Raw genomic sequence first — 6354 nt, 5'->3', positions numbered from 1 at the left:
TATTTTTTTTAGGCGAAGTATTTCTTGACTGCATCTGCGTTCACAGGACGAGTGAACTCTTCAACATCCATAGTTGTAAGAATCAATGCACCACCTGAAAAGGCTCTCTTAACAACATATGGGCCTTGATAATTAGGAGTCCATTTTCCTCTGGAATCTGGCTTGAATGTCAAAATCTTCTTGAGCACAAGGTCACCTTCTCTGAACACTCGAGGTTTGACCTTTTTATCAAAAGCTTTCTTCATCCTTTGCTGATACAACTGACCATGACACATGGAAGTCAATCTCTTCTCTTCAATCAAATTCAACTGATCAAACCTGGTCTGACACCATTCAGCCTCAGTCAACTTGGCTTCCATGAGCACACGTAATGAAGGAATCTTAACCTCTACGGGGAGCACTGCTTCCATACCATAAACAAGAGAGAAAAGGGTTACCCCTGTTGAAGTGCGGATGGATGTACGATACCCATGCAAAGTAAATGGGAGCATCTCATGCCAATCCTTATATGTGATAACCATCTTCTGGATAATCTTCTTGATGTTTTTGTTCGCAGCTTCAACAGCCCCATTCATCTTGGGTCTGTAGGGAGAAGAATTATAATGTGCAATCTTGAAGTCCTCGCAAAGAGCTTTCACCATATTATTATTCAAGTTTGATCCATTGTCAGTAATGATCTTACTTGGCACACCATAACGGCATATGATCTGATTCTTGATAAACCTTACAATAACTTGCCTGGTCACATTCGCATACGATGCCGCTTCAACCTATTTTGTGAAGTAGTAAATTGCCACTAAAATGAAACGATGTCCATTTGAAGCTTTGGGCTCAATCATCCCAATCATATCAATTCCCCACATGGAGAAGGGCCATGGGGAATAAATAACATTCAATAGTGTCGGAGGAACATGAATCTTATCAGCATAAATTTGACACTTATGACACTTATTCATAAATTTGCAACAGTCAGATTCCATTGTCAGCCAATAGTAACCTGCTCGCAACATCTTTTTCGCCATTGCATGTCCATTGGAATGAGTACCAAATGAACCTTCATGCACTTCAGTCATCGACAAGTTTGCTTCGTTTCTATCCACGCATCTGATCAAAACCATGTCGAAGTTTCTCTTGTACAGTATATCACCATTCAAGTAAAAATTACCGGCTAATCTTCTCAAAGTCTTCTTATCTTTCAAAGATGCCCCAGGAGGGTAAATCTGACTTTGGAGGAAACATATGATATCGTAATTGAAGGATAATTGCCATCCAAGGCGCAGCGGAATTTAAAAATTTCTCCATTTAGTGATCCTTACGAATGGGCATGATCAGTGATAGAATCGTTACCTCTTGTGGCGATTCAAACCTTTGGTGCAGATCTCTTGTAACGATCAAAACCTTGTGTAGCACCTCAAATTTGCACCTCCTATTTTGTACATTCATTTCATATTAGGTCATTAACATAACATAGTCCATTGCATAACATTGCATTGTCCTTTGCCCAAGTGCAAGTCATCAGACAAGATTAGGTCAAGATGATCAGGAGATCAGTCAATCAAGCAAGCAAGTGCATTTCCATGGAGACAAAGCCCTAGGGTTGGTTTATCAAGTTCATATGATTATGTGATCATTGTGAAGTGGTTTGGCCAAAGATTGGATGCTCAGAAGTCATCGGTCAGGCTGAATTTCAACTGAAACCCTAGAAAGTCAACTGTGGTCAACTGTGCCTGATTTTAGGGATTTGAAGGTGGGAGATGGTTTGAAAGGCTTCATTCATGTCCACATAAGTCTCATTTGACATATCAAAGATCAAGGTTGAAGAAAATAAAGTCAGATGGAAACTTTCCAAAAATAGAAAGTGACTTGTAATTGGAAACTGCCAAAAATGGAAAGTTCTTCTCCTCAAATTTACATCATCATAAAAGCTTCAAATGGAATCTTGTCCAACATGAAAGTTGAAGATCTTGATCTCCCATTTCCAAAAAGTCCAAGAACACTCATTTCTCATGTGTGGTTGGCAAGTTATGATCAAATCATCTTCAGAAAAAGTTGAAATTCAAAGTGCCATAACTTTTGAATGGAAAGGCCAAATTGGGTGATTCTTTTTTGAGCAAGTCACATTTGACATGTACTATCACATTGCATCATTACATTTCATCAAAAATCATCACATAAAAAGGTCATTTTTCAAGTGGACTTAATTTTAAAAAGTGGAGGGAAAAAGTGATTTTGAGAAATATTCATTATTTTCACTCCATTCCTTTTGCACTAGCTCACATATGCTATTTGTAACTTGCTCAAACCAGAAAAATTCCACTGTTACATTGGTTTTACATGAGTGAGGGTGAATTACTAATTGTCCATTTAGCATAAAAATGCATTTTTCACTAATCCACTTCATTAACACTAATCTTGATTACTAACATCATTAACATAACATATATAAACTAAATTGTAACTGTTTTTTGATTAACCATAACAGAATTTCAGATCTAGATCCAAAATCTCCAATTCTCTCAACTTTTCATCTTCACTTTTTTTGCAATTTCTTCAAAAACCTTGCTTAGATCTTCATTGTTTCATCATCCACATGCATTATTGAAGCTAATTGAAGCAAGATTTTATCATTTCCTAGCCAAATTTTGGACTGTTAAAGTGAGGTGCAACAATGGCAATTCAAGATTTCATCAAGATCGTGCGTAATTGAGCAACAAGACTTGTTCCATTCACTTCTACAAGCATCATAGAAGTTCTGTTTTCACATTTCAAGGCCTAAAACACGCGATTTAGCAACTGTCCTCAAATTAAGGTGAGTTTTCGACTTCAATGATTCTTGAAATTGATTGATGCTTTGGATAGATCTTGTTTAGTAGAGAATTCTGCACTTTGAACCACTAAATTTGGTTGAGAAACAAGGAAGTTATGATGATTTGAAGTTTCATGCATGTTTATGTTTGCTATCGAATTTCTTTTATTTAGGAGGAATTAGGCTAAAATAATTATAGATTCATGATGTACGTTGTGAGACCTTTCCATTGATATAAAGTTTGTCCAATTTGGTGGAGATTTGTTCTTGGACCTATGAATGTGTGAAGAACATGAAGAACATTCAAAAATTTTCAAAAAAGGCCTTGTTTAATCCAAATTTCGTGCTACTGTTCACGCTGGGAGTGTTAGCGCGCCAGGCTGTTTAAAAGTGGACTCCCTTCGAGTCCTGGCTGTGTCATTTTCGCTTTTGGCCTTTTGAATTAATTTCCTTGCCTCCATATGATTCACATGCCTCCATTTCATGTTTTTTTATTTTTTCCTTACATTCAAAAATTCATATCTCCCAAACCATTAGTCCAAATAATGTGAGATTTTTTTGCACCATGATCCTTGCCCTGTCTAGTGTTTTTTGGTGATTTTTGTGGAAATTGTGCACGTGTAATTTCTGGAATGGCCTAGGGTTTGTATGAACATGTGTTTGCTTGCACCATGCTCACTCTTTTGCTCATAAAATGATGATGCATCATTAGAAATTCAAGAAATTCTTTGTGCTTAAACTAGAGACCTTAATGGACATTTTGGTATGTGGTTTGTAATTTTTGAGTTCCTGGATTGAGAGTTGTGATATAATCTTTGGAGGTGTTACATTTTGTGCCATGTCATGTCTTGTACATCTTCCTGATTTTATTTGCAATGCTTGTTGAACTTGAATTGAGCTGGATTTTTGTATGAGAATACTTATGAAGGTTGAGAATACATGTGAATTTTTCTGGAATTTTTGAAGGCATTTCCTATTTGATTGGGATTTTATTTTCTGTTTAGTCATTTGTTGACTTTTTGTGATACATGTTCCCATTTGATTTGTGAAATTCTGGTTATTAATTGGATGGATGTGAAATTTGACATGTGTATGGTGGACATCTTGAAGGGCATCATGGTTTTAATCCCATTCATTTATCATGTTTTGTCTCTGTTTTATGATTGGTTGAAGTGAATGTATGTTTTGATGCCTTGTATTGACTTGTTTAAACTTGTCTGAACTTTTTGAATTTCATTGACTTGCTTTCCTTGGTCCAAATGAGCTGAAATTTGGTATGATTGACATGTTATGAATGCTGTTTGATCATGAATTTTTTGAGGATTTGTTGAAATGTTTTGGTATTGATTTGACTGTGATCATTCTGTTTGGTCCTTTGAGGTTCTAAATTGCATGTTTGGTGCTTTTTCTTTCATGAAATGATAATGATGAATGATATGAATGTGAAACCACTTGGGTTGGATTCTTAATTGTTTGATCTTGATTTTGGATAATTTTCACTTGCTGTTTTGGATTTTTCACCTCCTTTTGACCCTAGGCTTGTCCTAGTGGTCTTGTTTCTCATGTTTGAGTTTGCTTTTCAGGTTAGGAAGCAAATGCTTTAAGGAGATTAATGCAAGTTGATTGAGTTTGGTTGATTGTTATGAACTAACTTGTTCTATTTTGTAGGATGCTTAGCTCACTTGCCTTGAGCTTGTGCTTTGCACATGTGATTGATTGTGTGTCTGTTGGTTCTTATGCTGTTTGTTTTGACTTTGTGACTTGAATACTGATTATATTTGATTGATTTCAGGTACCATAGTCGCTTTAGTTCCTTTGAGAACTTGCTATTGCTTTGCTTTGCTTAAGCGTTGAGGTAGAATCTCTTGTCTCCATGTAGTCTGGAAGACCTGGCTTGTTACCTGGCCAGGCACCTGTCTGGAGTCCTCCTTAAGAGGCGATGTTTGTGCTTGTTTACTTTTGTCCCCAAGCAGGTAAAGACCTCTATGAGGCAATTGGCGGATAAAAGAGATATGCAATCTATCTCCCGCTATTCTATTGAGTCGTCCCTCTGCTCACACCACTGTGTTGATGCATTGAGGACAGTAACCCAAGATCTTGTACAGTTGTACAGTTGAGTCAGTGTCTTAAGTGTAGAAGGGTTCCCAGTTTCTGGACCCACACTTCATTGTCTAAAGCTCTCCCTGACCATGGATAAGAGCTGTAAAGTCTCATCTTCACTCACCTTTCATCAGCTTCACCTTGACTCTCAATGTCAAGGTTAAGAGCTAACCTCACCCTGATACAGAGGCTTGTTTGTCGAGGTTGACATGACCCCTCGACTAAAGCCTAGCCTTGATGTTTGAGCCCCTTGTTGGTGTGTTTACTTCATGCTGTATGTGCTTGTGTGGTGTGATTGTATCCCCTAGGTTTGCTAGACTCCGCGTAGTCTCGTTTGCATGTCAATTAAGGTAGCACGGTTCCTTCGTATAGGACTTCCTTTCTTGCTTGAGCTTTCCTAAAAACACAAACAAACATTATCCCCTCTTAAGGATACGTCAACTCCTTCTACTACAGGTGAGTAAGTCTCCAAAGGCCGAGCATCCGGTAGATTGCGTAGTGACGTCGTCCACTTAAAAAACACAAACCAACAAGAATAGTTTAGCCGAACTACGGCAACTCTGATTCTCATGTCCAGATGAGATACGTAGGCACGAGATGCGATGTCTTGTCGAGTTTGACTAACGACTAACGCTAATTCTTTTCTCTCGCCCTCGTTGCGATTGAGACCTTCCCCTTCTCTTGCCCTAGTTGCAATCGAGACCCTTCTTCTTCCTGTGTTGGTGTTAGGAGATGGATGTAAGCCCAGCGATTGGCATTCCACATCCTCTTGTTGTGTGCTTGGAGTCCGGTATAAGTCCATCAAGTGGCATCTGGTTTCCAGTGTTGGTGTGTTGTGGTTCGGAAGCTGATGTCAGTCCAGCGATTGGCATTCGGGTTCCATGTTTGCCCATGTTTGTGTGGAGTTTGACGTAAGTCCAGCGATTGGCAGTCGATTTCCTGTGTCTGTTTTGTTGTGTGCGCGTGTTAGCCGAGCTACGAATGCTCTGATTCTTCTTCGTCCAAGAAGATACGTATGCATAGGATACGACGTCCTAGCGAGCATGTTTTTCCCCAGTCCGAACTACTTTGACTCTGATGTCTATTCCCGATAGACTAAGTAGGCCCAGGATGCGATATCCTGCCGAGTCAGTCTCGTTTGTTTTCTTGTGTCTCTTTCAGCCTGTGTAGATGTTTGTGAGCAGTGTTTTAGCAACCATTTTCCTTCCTATTGTGCGTGGATCCCGTCGAGTATGACTGATGCGTAGGGGTGCTAATACCTTCCCTTCACATAACCGACTCCCGATCCCATTCTCTTTGGTCGCGAGACCATGCTTTTTCCAGGTTTACTCTGAGCGTTTCCTTTCCCTCTTTTGGGATAAATAACGCACGGTGGCGGCTCTGTTGTTCTTGTTTTCCCGCCGGTTTTTCGCGTAATGCGACAGCTGGCGACTCTGCTGGGGATTATC

This window comes from Lathyrus oleraceus, chromosome 5, assembly GCF_024323335.1.
Source record: "Lathyrus oleraceus cultivar Zhongwan6 chromosome 5, CAAS_Psat_ZW6_1.0, whole genome shotgun sequence".
Lineage (NCBI taxonomy): Eukaryota > Viridiplantae > Streptophyta > Magnoliopsida > Fabales > Fabaceae > Lathyrus > Lathyrus oleraceus.
The sequence above is the reverse complement of the archived record's forward strand: the minus strand, read 5'-3'. Positions refer to the sequence as shown.